This window comes from Sus scrofa, chromosome 7 (assembly GCF_054392235.1).
Source record: "Sus scrofa isolate SSC_HxYL_T2T_F1_AM1 chromosome 7, Sscrofa_HxYL_maternal_Yorkshire_Landrace_v2.0, whole genome shotgun sequence".
Classification (NCBI taxonomy): Eukaryota; Metazoa; Chordata; class Mammalia; order Artiodactyla; family Suidae; genus Sus; species Sus scrofa.
In genome coordinates, this window is record NC_139389.1 from 3,173,628 (window position 1) to 3,186,305 (window position 12,678).

The following is a 12,678-nucleotide window of genomic DNA, read 5'->3' on the forward strand; positions in this document are numbered from 1 at the left end:
GCTGCCAAGGGCTTGGGGAGGGAGCGCTGGGAGAAACGGGTCACTGACAATGGGTATGGTGTTTCTTTTCAGGGTGAGAAGATGGTCTAAAAACGACCGCACAGCTCCGTGAATAGACGAAAACCACTGCACTGAATGCTTTTATGAAATGAGTGAATTTCATCTCAATACAGCTGTTAAAGAAAAAAGGCTCGATCCCTGGCCTGGGAATTTCCACGTGCTGCGGGTGTGGCCAAAAATAAAATAAATTAAAATAAATAAAATAAAAAAACACAATAAAGAGAAAAGGCATACATCGACTGTTCCAAAAGGTCAAGGAGCACGTGACCTTGTGAAATCCACGCAGCGCCGGCCTCCCTGGGGAAGCGCAATTGTGGCCAGAACGGATCCTTCACCAGCAAGCTGAGGCTGGAGTGGTCCTGGAGCTGAGGGAACTCAGACGAGGGCATCCAGGCGACTGCCCGAGGAAGGTCTGGGCACTACCCTGCCCACCCACCCCAGCCAAAGCCCTGGCATCCGGCCCTTTGAGGGCCGGAAACCTGGCCCAGCCCCTTGGCCTTGGTCAATGGCCAGCTCCAGGAGCTGCTGTCCAGTTGCGCTTCTGCTGTCCCTGCCCGAGAGCGGATGCCAAGGGCACCTCACGTGGCTGAGGGCTGCAGGCAGTTCTCAACCAGACCAAAAGGGCTGCAGGCTTTGACAGGCCTCTCTCTTGGGGCAGAGCTGTGCCAATCTTCTCTTCCACATACTCTCGGGAGGGAGAAGCTACGTGACCTCAGCTGCCCTTGGAGGCTGACTTGGGATAGTACTTGCTACGAGGACGCAGGTCCCGTGGCTGCTCTCAGGGCTGGGGTTTCGGGGACGGGCAGAAGTGCAGGTGGATGAGCTACCATTTCTATGGGCAGCAAGCCCTGGGCTGGGCTAAAAAGTGCCCCCTGGCTGTCCTGCAGGATTAGCCCTGGCACCATCAGGATGGTGGCACTCTCTTCTAGATGGGAGCCTGTGAGACTCTCCATCGTAATAAGAGAGGGTTTGGATCCTTTTATTTATAGGAGAACCTAGAATCTGAATCTCTGCACAGGGGCAACAGAATAAAAACTATCCCCAGAACAAAGGTTTAATTTAGAGAGGTCTAGAAATCAGTAATGACGAAGGTCAGAGACAACCAGCCCACAGGAGCCCCTTCTGGAGAACACTCGCTCTGTACAGGGGGAAGGTTGGGGAGATGCGCTTAGGGTTTTTTTTGTTTTGTTTTGTTTGTCTTTTTTTGCCTTTTCTTGGGCCGCTCCCACAGCATATGGAAGTTCCCAGGCTAGGGGTCTAATTGGAGCTGTAGCCGCAGGCCTACACCACAGCCACAGCAGTGCAGGATCCGAGCTGCATCTGTGACCGACACCACAGCTCATGGCAACGCCGGATCCTCAACCCACTGAGCGAGGCCAGGGATCAAACCTGCAACCTCATGGTTTCTAGTCGGATTTGTTACCCACTGCGCCATGAAGGGAATTCCCGCTTAGGTTCTTAACCCGGATTGTACAAACACCTGGGAGTTGCCTGAGTCCTACCCAGAGACTCTAAGTCCATTGGTCTGGAGTGGCCTGGCCACAGGGTTTGTAAAACCATCTCAGTAATGGCGACATTCAGCTGAGGCTGAGAACCACCAGCCAAGGTGGAAAGTCCGGATCCCACAAAAGCCAGGTAGCCTTTGCTCCCCCGAGCAAAGGTTTAAAATGGAAGTAAAGGTGAGTTAAATTTCAAGTGAACAAAGACACATGGGCACAATACCTTAAAACTGAAGATTAAAACTTTCTTTCTCGTAAGGAAACATATCACAGTTGTTTTGAGACTGGTGATGGCTTTTCTCCAAATATTACGAAGGGCTGAAACGGTGAAAAATGTCCCTGTGTGGTCTAAAGGCTCTGAGGTGAGCGGATGAGCCTCACGGGGCATGGCCTGTGGAACGCACGCGACTCCATTTTGTCTCTGTCCACATCAGGGGAGGGTGTGGGACCTGGGCAGGCCTGGGCACTGTGGGCCTGGGGGCGCCTGTGTGCACAGGGCTCGGACAGACATGTGTGCTCTTCCCTGACCGGCCGAAAACTAGGTCCCCAGCAGCAGCCTGGAAACACTGTAAAGCCTCCATGGCCAGCGGCTGGGGTGGGGGCTTGATCTGCGCAGCCACAAACCACTCCTTTTCTTGGGGGGGGGGGGTCAGTTCACAGGTCAGCCTGTTGCTCACCTCCTGGCCAATGCTGACCGCTCGGGTCAGCGTGCATCTGCCATCCCGGGGCATGGTGATGGGGCGACAAGGGTCAGGGGCTGTGCGTGCTGCCCTGACACCCATTTCTCGATGATGAGCACCCGCTGGCTCTCAGCTGAAAGGGGATGCCAAGGCTACACAAGTACACCTAAATCAAACTTGCATAAAATTCACAACACTACAATGTGCTTCAAGGACCCCACTGCGAGTCAGCGTGGCGGCGAGACCTCAGCTCACAGGCGCCAGGGGCCCCCAGAGCCTCACGTCTCAGCTTCTCTGAGCCTCAGTTTCCTTGCCCGTAAAATGAGGGGAACTGCAGAGGAGCTGCAGGTGAAATTTGGCAGGAGAGTTAAGTTAACCCCTTCGTCCCCACAGGCAGCGAATAAGCACAGCCAGAATGATTCTCGCAGGTGCTCAGTCAACCTGCAATTACATCCACTGGGTAACCCGAATCTCAAACTGGATTTGTCCGAACAAAGCGCCTATCAAGGTCATTAGCGCATCTGATCCTCCTCCATTTTCAGGCCCCCCTGGGGTCATGAAAGCTGAGCCCTCCCGCAGGTACCGGTGAGCAAGTGCCGAGGACGGGGTGCTCACAACGCCTGGGTCCGCGAAGCCTGGAGAGCTGACGTGTCCCGCGGCATGTGGGGCTTCTGGACTTGCCACTGGTCCCCCACCTGTGATGGACAGTCTGGAGCCCCAGTTTCCAAACGTCTCTCATTCACACAGGAGGCGCGGGACCCTCCGCCGCCCGTCCCCAGAGGCGGAAGGAGGGAACCAGCTGGCTCACTCGGCCGAGGATCTGCCTTGTTCAAATCTTCGGGCCAGAGTTATGTGTCTACCGGCCCTGCATGGTGGCTTCGCTCATGCCACTCTCTTTCCCCCCGTTCTCCACGAAAGTGTGACTGGATTGTCGTACATTTGTGTCACGGTGCTGGCAGCTGCTCCCCGGGGGAGAATGATTAGAATTGCTTATGGTTCTTACGAGTGTTTCTTGTTAGGGATAAAATTTTGTTCGCGCAAGACTTTTTTGCTTTGCTGATAAACTGAATGACACGGAGCCACTGCTAAGAAGTTCGAGTACATGTAACTCGGTCCTTTGAAATTAAAGGCTCTATCTCCCAAGCACTGCCAGTGTGCAAGGCACGGTGCTAAGTGTGAGGACAGACATGGGCCCTGCCCTCAAGGGGACAAGGAAAACAAAAGCCCAATAAACCGAGATGCCGCCACTGCAACTCTCACTCATGTCCCTCTGCGTGGGCCTGTGCCGCAACACGTCACCTGAGGCCTGCCCTTCGTCCTGCTGGGAAACAAGCTCCTCGCGCACTGACCACCACGGCCTCCAGCCCCGCCCTGGGAGTTCATTCTGGTGGACACTCTGTAACGCTTAGGACACAGAGTCTCCGAAGGAACACGACAGAAATCTAAGGACAGCTTCATCCAAGCTCCGCCAAGACAGAGCTTGCTTAGCAAGCGCGGGCCTATGTGAAGAGACAGCCGTGGCATCACTTCTTGTTCCCTGCGTGTCTGCTCTGCCTGCCAGGCCGATGAGGGGCTCTCGGTTCCGCCTTCCCATCTTCTGGATGTGAGGACGCCTTTATTTACTGGATGAAGGCAGCCCCGGGTTTCGCGACCTCTCTGCTACGTCCGTTTTCCGGCGGCTGTTCTTTCACGGCCTCGCCCAGCAGTGTGCAGCGGGCCGGGAACTCGGAGAGGAGGGGTGAGATTACGGAACCGAGCGGGACCCTTCGGGCCTTCCCAGGACGGACCTGCCTGCGGCCTCTGCTGTAGCTCCTCTCTGAAGTACCCAGAAAACAGTATCTGAGCACATTTCCTGCCTTGTTATACAGACCCTACAACCCCCACCAGGTGGAGGAAATCCAGGACTTGATGACCAGGAGCCGCCAGGCCCCGAGGACGCTGTGCTACCCCTGCGACCCTGCCCCAAGGGCCAGAGACTGGGCGCCCGCAGACCACGTGCTCTGGGGCCCCTCCCTCACCCGTCTTCAAAGGCGCCCTCCCGAGAGCCGGGGGGTTGGCTGTTGTGAGCACCTGCTGCCCTGGGCTCCTTGCTTGGCGCCCTGCAATGAAGGCTGCCCTTCCCTTCCCCGCAGCCGGGGTCGGCAGACTGGCTGGACCGCACGAGGGCCAGCGCCCGAGTTTGGTCGGGTAACGAGTACACAGGCTGAACCCTTTTGCTCCCAGCTCTTCTTAGTGGAAACACTTTTATCAGCATGTGAAAAATACTGCATACAGAAACTGCCTTGAGGAATTCGGCCTCCACGGTTCTGCCTAGACCACCAGGAAGCGTCTGGGAGGGTCTGACCTGCATCAGGACAAGTGCACTTGCTGAGAGCAAAGGCTTCAGAGCAGCCGGCAGCTGCCCTCCTGCACCTCCAGGGTCCAAAGCCAAACTGCAAGGCATGCCCGTGACCCTGGCACCGGCCCTCTGCCTGTGGGGGCTGGACACTGCGCTGCGCTGCCTGCTCTACAAGCGCTCCTTCAGTCTTCTCACCCCCGACAGAGGGGGACACTTAGCCCAGTGACAGCACAGCTCATCAACAGAGGGGCGGCCACCAGGGAGTACCACCGCACCCAGCCGAGTCCTGGCCCTGCCTTGAGGGCCTTCCGGGGAAGAAAGCGTGGAGGAGGAGAGGCCTCTTGCTTTCGCTGTGTTCTGGGAGAGTCATCGTACTAACTTCCAGAAGGAGCTCAGCCCAGGGTCCCTGTCCTCACAGGTGAGCAGGACAGTGCCTGCACCTTACGTGGCCCAGGGGTGCTAAGAAGGGCTGAGGCGGGGATCCTGACATCACCAGACAGACGCTTTGGGACCACCCTGCAAGGCGGAGGTGGAGCCTGGCCTAGAACCAGGCCTGAGTTTCGGCTTAAAGCCCTGCCTTCTCTGCCTTGCTGCTGAGAAGCGGAGGGCTGGCTACACCATGGGGCCGGGAACAGTGCCACAAACAGAGGACAACCCGCCTCCCTGGAGGGTCAGGGGCCTGGGCAGGGATGACTTAGCAGCAGGCCATCCAAAAGCCCTGCAGGAAATGCTCAATAGTCACACCGAACTCAAAACTGAACGACCCCATGACCTAGCAGGTCCTCTCCTGGGCACCTATCCAGACAAAACTCTAACTCAAAAAGATACATGCACCCCTGTGTTCACAGCAGCACTACTGTGGAAACAGCCTCAATGTCCCTCGATGGATGAATGGCTTAGGAAGATGTGGTGCACACACACAATGGAATACTACTCAGCCACAACAAAGGATGAACTTCTACCATTTGCAGCAATATGGATGTAACCAGAGATTCTCATACCAAGTGAAGTCAGAAAGAGAAACAAATATCATATAATATCACTTATATGTGGAATCTAAAATATGACACAAATGAAATCATCTGTGAAACAGAAAGAGACTCACAGACATGGAGAACAGACTTGTGGTTGCCTGGGGCGGGGCGGGGATGGTTGGGGGGTTAGTGGACGCAAACTATTCCCTTCAGAGAGGGGCAGCGATGAGGTCCTGACTGGACCCGGCACAGGAAATCCTGTTCAAGACCCTGTGATCAACCGGCACGGAAAGAACATGAAGAACGCATGTGTATTGATCAGTGATTCATTCTGTTGTACGGCAGAAACCGACACGCACTGTAAATCAACCATGCTTCATTTTTAAAAAAAGAAAAATTTATAAAAGAAAAGAAAAACAGAGTCATGCCCGAGAGCTCGGCGGACGTCAGATTCCAGGGGCGAGGGGGAGGAGGGGCGTGGCAGGCCCGGCGGGCTGGGAAGGAGACATCCCGGCACCAGCATCCAGCCCCCCGCAGCCTGTGCTCACTGAGCGGGCAGCGCTGCTCCCGGCCGCAAGGCTCTGCTCTGCAGGCCCGGCCACCCCCCGACGCGCCTACGCCGCGTGGGATAGGAAGAAGGACGGTCACTGTCCTGGTGGAGAAAGGGGCTTAGTTTAAAATGCATCTCTAGTAAGATCTGGACAGCTGTATAGACAGCTGCAGACCTTGAGGAGAAGCTGTGAGCCGCTGAAAAGACCAAGGGCTGAGCTGGGCCTGGCCAGCGCAGAAGCTGCTTCAAAGAGAGAGGAAACCTTGTTTTCGATCTTTCTTCTGGCCTCTCCCTCCTCCCCGCGCTCCTCCTTGGAAGGGCGGTTGAGTCCCAGGACAGCAAGCTCACTGGCGATGAGGTGTCCGCCGTCTGTCACCTGCCTGAAAGGCAGCTTCTGTCACCGTTCCCAAGTCCCCTGAAGCCACCGGGATCCGTGCAACATCCCTGCCATCCCTGGGTGTTAAAAGCTTTTACAAAGTGTAGCCGAGGGCTTTTCTGGAATTGGCCCTGCGGCTGTGGCTGACAGCTAGAGCCACCGCACCATAACTCAGCAGTACGTGTGCGGTCCCCCTCCACGCGCCCACACGCTGCCTGTGCCGTCCCAGCAGCTGGGCTTTCTTTTTAAAGTCAGTTCAGTAAATACAGAGGGTCTCTGACTTCTCTGGTCCCTGGTCCAAATCCAACACTCACAGGGACGCGGCTGGAGTCCAACAGTCATTATCCATTATTTTCAGGATCAGAAAACACACAGGCATGAAAGGGGTCTCCAGACCCACAGGAGGAGGCTGGCGGAGATGACCGCCTGCTGGCCGCTCGGTGGCAGCATTCAGGGACCGGGATCCCCGGGGCCCCACAGCACATCCAAGTCTGTGCAAGCGATGCTGGAACACTCTTCAGGGAGATGCTGTAACTTGAGAGAAACCCCAAATCCAACCTCATCAAGGAGGTTAAATTTACGTTTGTCAAATGCAGCAGACTCATGAAACGAATCTGGCGCTCTTAGTCTCTCGGAAAGCAGTGCACCCAGCTTTTCACTTTATACAGAGGAGCCCTATCGGGTCATGGGCTCGGTGATGCGACCTCAGATCCGTGCGTCCACCTGACCTCTGGGTGGTGCTGCCTTCACAGCATTAAGGGGGTGAGATGCAGGGTGGGGGTGGGAGAGAAGTACTTGCTAGGAAGTGGAAACGCTTGAAGAAAAAGCATAATAATACCGATCTAACTGATTGTGCACCAGCATTTCTGAATCCAGCTGAGATTATTATAGGGCCACATCTTAGAGAATTTTCAGAGCCTTTTGATTATTTATAAACGACCAGCCCATGAAATGACAGCCTTAATTACCAGACTGGAGAAGACAGAACATTTTTGACATATAACTTGGCTCTGGGATTTGAAAAAGAAAGATAACCTGCACTTTCTGCAGGAGACAAAAGGAATGAGAATTTTTTTTTTTTTTTCAGGGCCACACCTGTGGCAGATGGAGGTTCCCAGGCTAGGGGTTGAATTGGAACTGCACCTGCTGGCCGACACCACAGCCACATGGAATCCAAGCTGCGTCTTTGACCTACATCACAGCTCAGGGCAACGCTGGGTCCTTAACCCACTGAGCGAGGCCAGGGATTGGACCTGCGTCCTCAAGGAGACTAGTCGGGTTCGTTCACTGCTGACCACACAGGAATCCCTGAATGGTAATGTTTAAAGAGAGATTAAATAGCATGACCAAAGACAGAGAGGTGCTAGATAAGGGTTAGGATTTAAAGTCAGGTGTACCCCGTTCAAAACCTCTTCTCGCCCTCCTACTCCTATTATGTCTCTGAATAAAACAACCACAGTTTTTCAGACTGACAGATGCAGATGTATGATCAGAAAACATCTTTCCAACAGCATCGGTGAGACGCCTTCACAGGTAACAGGTGAGACGCATCAAATGCAGGATCCTCTGCTCGGAACTGAGCACACGCTCTCACACTGCTTCTGCGAGAGCAGGGCTGGAATGGACCCTGGTCACCTGGGAGGACGAGGCCAGCAGGAAGGCGCCACCGCAGGCCGCCGCCGTGACGCTGGTCAGGAAAGCGCACGAGCGGAGCTGCAGCCACAGATCCGCGGGGAGATTCTGGGCAAACGCTTCTTTAAGAAGGTGGCTGAACTTCAGCTGAATTTTCAGCTTGTGGTTTTGTAACATTTTTTTTTTTTTCTTTTCAAGGCAGAGAGGGTGAGAGAGAGTCTTCTGAGCAATGACAAAGGAGATGAGCCCTGGAGGCAAACTGTTCCTGAGCCTGCTGCCGGGAAGGGCCAGCTCCTAAGAAGAGCTGTGACGGACCCATCGGAAAACCCACACCCTGCCTCCCCCTCTCCTCTCCAAGGCCTCGCCTACCTGCTGTTAGGAGAAGGCCACTCCGCGTGAGCCCTCTTCGGAGAACAGACGCAGGCCCATCCTTCTCCTAACCGCGTGTCCCTGGGAGAATTGCTCAAACACAGGGCGGAATCGCCTCATCTGACAAGGATAACGGTGTCTCTCTCACAAGGCTGCCGTCAGGAGAAGCTGAGACGAGCCATTTACGTGCCTGTGTGGCACACGAGGTCGGTTTACAGAGAGGGCGCGACGACCGGGCACGGGACAGGCACCCACCATCGCCACCACCACGTTCATCAACAGAGTCACCCCCACATGTGAGGTAAAGGAGGCCCAGAAGCCACCTGCCCAGGATCATTCGGGAAGCGGCCATCAGAGCTGAGATGAGAGCGCCGGGCCCATGACTCGCTTTCTGCTCCAGAGCGGTTACACCTGCTCCCACTGCAGCTGCTGCAGCAACAAAACAGCTCTTCCAGGAGTCCACAGGCGCAGAGCTCTGGCAGACTAGGCTGAGACTCATCTGCTGGACTGGATGGGAGGACAGATACCATGATAAAAACCCAAATGAGACTCGTGCTGAAGCTTTCTATGCAGCAACCCCGTGTGAGCTCTCTGAACACGGAAGCAGGCAGAAGCACTACTTCTGTCCACGAAAAATGCAGAGGTGAGGAAGGCGTCTTCTAGAAAGGAAGTGGAATCTTGTTTTGCACGTGTCAACCCTGGAGGCATGAAGCACACCGAACAGGCAATGTCCAAGTGAGAAGTGTTTCTCCTGGAAGATTGCCAGCTGTGGGAATACCACTGCCCCAGACTTGAGGAAAGACAGGAATTTCTAGGAAAATCGGAGGGGGAGGAAATCAATTTACATTTTTGTATGAAGAAGTCTGTTTATAGCTGCAGAGGAACTACAGTCTGAAAAGGTAACCTCACAGACAGGCCAGGCTATGGGGCGCGACAGCCCTTCCCGCCGCCTGGTGTTCTTAAACTTTCTTGGGAGGCTGGGGATTTTTATGCATGTTGAAAGGGTTCATATGCCCCAAAGATACAGGACTCGCTTAGGGGGCAACTGTGGTCACTGTCTACGAACCCACGTCGATTTCCTAAGGACTGTCATTCAAGTGCAAGACCGGGCGTACGTCAATCTCCTGTGCCTCTAACTGCTTTATTGCTCTTTTTAAAATATGTAGACTGATCGTTTGATCTAATCTCCATTGATCTGTAGAAGCAGAGGGGAAGGTAACCTCTGTTCTGTTCCCCGAAATGAGGGCGGGATGGCATTTAGAACGAGGAGGACGAGTTTGTTTCCCAAGGAGCCAGAGTGAGAAGGCACTTCCACGAGGTTCTGACGACTCTGAATCCGCGTGATGACTCTGAATCCACGTGATGAGCATCTAGGGCAGGAAAGGAGGCCTTTGGCTTACCCAGCAGACGGTGTTGCACGTAGCCGAGAAGTCAGCAGGGAGCAGGAAGAAGTCAAATCACATAGGACGGAGGATTAGCCTTAAGCTGGAGACTGGGGGAAGCATTTTAATCTTTCTTTTGCTGACGGGTGTCACATTACTGCTTTTCAAGTGCTATTTCATTGTCTTTGAAAGAAAACATTCTGCTTGGGTTTACGCCTTTGCACTGCTGATGCGTCTTCCACCAGGAGGAAGGCCAGAAGCAGAGGGGCAAGGAACACTAATCAAATCATTCCACTTCAGGACTTTTCTTGAAGCAGAAAGGCAAGACCAAGAGAAGTCTTGGGAACTTACGAAGCCGTAGGTACAGGCTGGCTTACAAGTGTGCCCATCTACAGCCCGAACTTGGAGACCTAAGATCTTGGTGAAAAATGGTCCAGGAAAGCCGAGCAGAGCGATTTACTCTCAAATGTACCAGGAGTTTCTGCAAATACTCAAAGGGGACAGATATTTATGGGACATGTTGAATCACGGCATTTTCGACCTGGAAGTAGCCTGGGAAACCACAGTACAATCCGTGGACTTCATGGACGCGAAACCGCAGGTGTGCGGTACACGCATCCGCTCCTTCAGGCTCCAGATGAGTCAGGTTCCCATGCTCGAGTACCCGTCAGTGTCCGGGCATCTGATTTTCCTCAATTAAGAAAACAAATGATGACTAGCTCTATAGTTCTTTTTTAGGGGGAGGATTGTTTTTATTATTACAAATATACATAAAACGCTACCATTTTCAGTGATTTTAAGCAGATAGCTGTCTCTAGAACTTTTTCATCCTGAAAATCTGAACCTGTACCCATCAAACACTAACCCCTCTCCCTGCCCCTTCCTCTCGGGAACCAACATACCACTTTCTGTTTCGATGAATTCGACTGCCTTAGGTCCCTCACACACCGTTGGTCTGCCTGTGTCTGGTGTAGCCCACTGAGCCTAAAGTCCTCACGGTTCATCCACACTGTAGCCTGCGTCAGAATTCCCTTCCTTCCTAAAAGGAGGTCCCGTTGTGGCTCAGTGGTAACAAATCCAACTAGTACCCATGGGGACGCGGGTTCGATCCCTGGCCTCGCTCAGTGGATTAAGGATCTGGCGTTGCTGGGAGCTGTGGTGTAGGTCGCAGAGGCAGCTCGGACCTGGTGTTACTGTGGCTGTGGTGTAGGATGGCAGCTGTAGTGCTGATTCGACCACTAGCCTGGGAACCTCCATATGCCAAAAAACAAAACAAAACAAAACCCACCAATGAATTTCCTTGGAAGGGCTGAATAACATTCCATTGTGTGTAAATGCTGTATTTTGTTTATTCATCTGTTCGTGGATATTTGGGCTGCTTCCACCTCTTGGACACTGTGAATAACGGACAACTCTTTTCAGGTTTTTTTTTTTTTTTTTTTTTTTTGTCTTTTTAGGGCTGCACCCTCGGCATATGGAGGTTCCCAGACGAGGTGTCTAATTGGAGCTATAGCTGCTGGCCTACAGTGCAGCTACAGTAACACTGGGTCTGGGCTGTGTCTGCGACTTATACCGCAGCTCACGGCAATGCCAGATCCTTAATCCACCAAGCGAGGCCAGGGATTGAAGCTGAAACCTCTTGATTCCTAGTGGGATTCGTTGACCACTGAGCCACGACGGGAACGCCTCTCTTCATGTATTTTTTTTTTTTTTTTTTTTTGGTCGTTTTGCCTTTTCTAGGGCCACTTCCTGCGGTATATGGAGGTTCCCAGGCTAGGGGTCTAATCAGAGCTGTAGCCACTGGCCTACATCAGAGCCACAGCAACACGGGATCCGAGCCGCGTCTGCGACCTACACCACAGCTCATGGCAACGCCAGATCCTTCACCCACTGAGCAAAGCCAGGGATCGAACCCGCAACCTCATGGTTCCTAGTCGGATTCGTTAACCACTGAGCCATGACGGGAACTCCTCTTCATGTGTTTTAAATGTCCCTAATGTACTTTCTTTTACTCCCCATCAAAACAGCTGCCAAGTAAATCTTAGAGACGCCCCTGAAACTCCCAAAAGGTACTTAGGCTAAAAGAGCAGACCAGGAGGGCCCGAGGACATGAGCACTTCTCCCCAACAAGACCTAAAGGACAACAGCTCACCTTCCCCAGGCAGTTCCAGAGGCTGACACCTGCGGGCAGGTAAGCACCCCTCTCTCAGGTCTGCTCCCTCCTCAGGGCACAGGGATCCTCACTGGCGGGGCCTGTTCAGCGCGGGCACCACGGGGACTGGCATGGGGGAAGCCCGTCTCTGCTCACCACAGGCCCAGTCAAAAAGCTACTGGGGGGCATTTCTCTTGAACAGTCATTTACAAACTCACCCATAAAACAGCAAATGCAAGTAAAAAATATGATTTCAGACTCTCATTTATCACCACGCAAAATGCCAATAAACTGGGCAGGTTCCTTTGCTTTCAGTGATCTACAGAAACAATAATTAAGTGTGCGCTAAACTGAAAAGCTTCATCTCACATGCACACACCCTCAGGGTAACAAAGAGGCTGCTGCCTTCCACACCAACCCCGTCCTTCCCAGCGACTGTAACGGTTCTACAGAACGTCCGCCCGGAATCACTTACAACAGCAGGCTCTCAGTCCTGGGTCTGTACAGACACGCTTTGAATTGTTCCATTAAAAACCACTAGCTTGGAGTTCCCGTTGTGGCGCAGCAGAAATGAATCCGACTAGGACCCATGAGGTTGCAGGTTTGATCCCAGGCCTCGCTCAGTGGGTTAAGGATCTGATGTTGCTGTGAGCTGTGGTGTAGGTC

The 12,678-nt window shown here is 53.5% G+C and overlaps 1 protein-coding gene across 10 annotated transcripts in view; it reads right to left on the minus strand.

The window, feature by feature from the left end:
* LYRM4 (LYR motif containing 4) overlaps positions 1-12,678 on the minus strand; it is a 162,634-nt gene that overhangs the window by 110,624 nt on the left and 39,332 nt on the right. For 2 of the 10 annotated variants that reach the window (XR_014809488.1, XR_014809486.1), the window contains exon 3: positions 11,560-11,633. The exons of 5 other annotated variants lie outside the window; for them this stretch is intronic. The gene's annotated coding sequence lies outside the window, so the exon portion shown is untranslated. Of the gene's footprint in view, positions 1-8,285; positions 10,981-11,559; positions 11,634-11,780; positions 12,665-12,678 lie in introns of those variants that run through there. 3 more of the 10 variants (XR_014809490.1, XR_014809489.1, XR_014809487.1) reach the window with 3 other exon arrangements.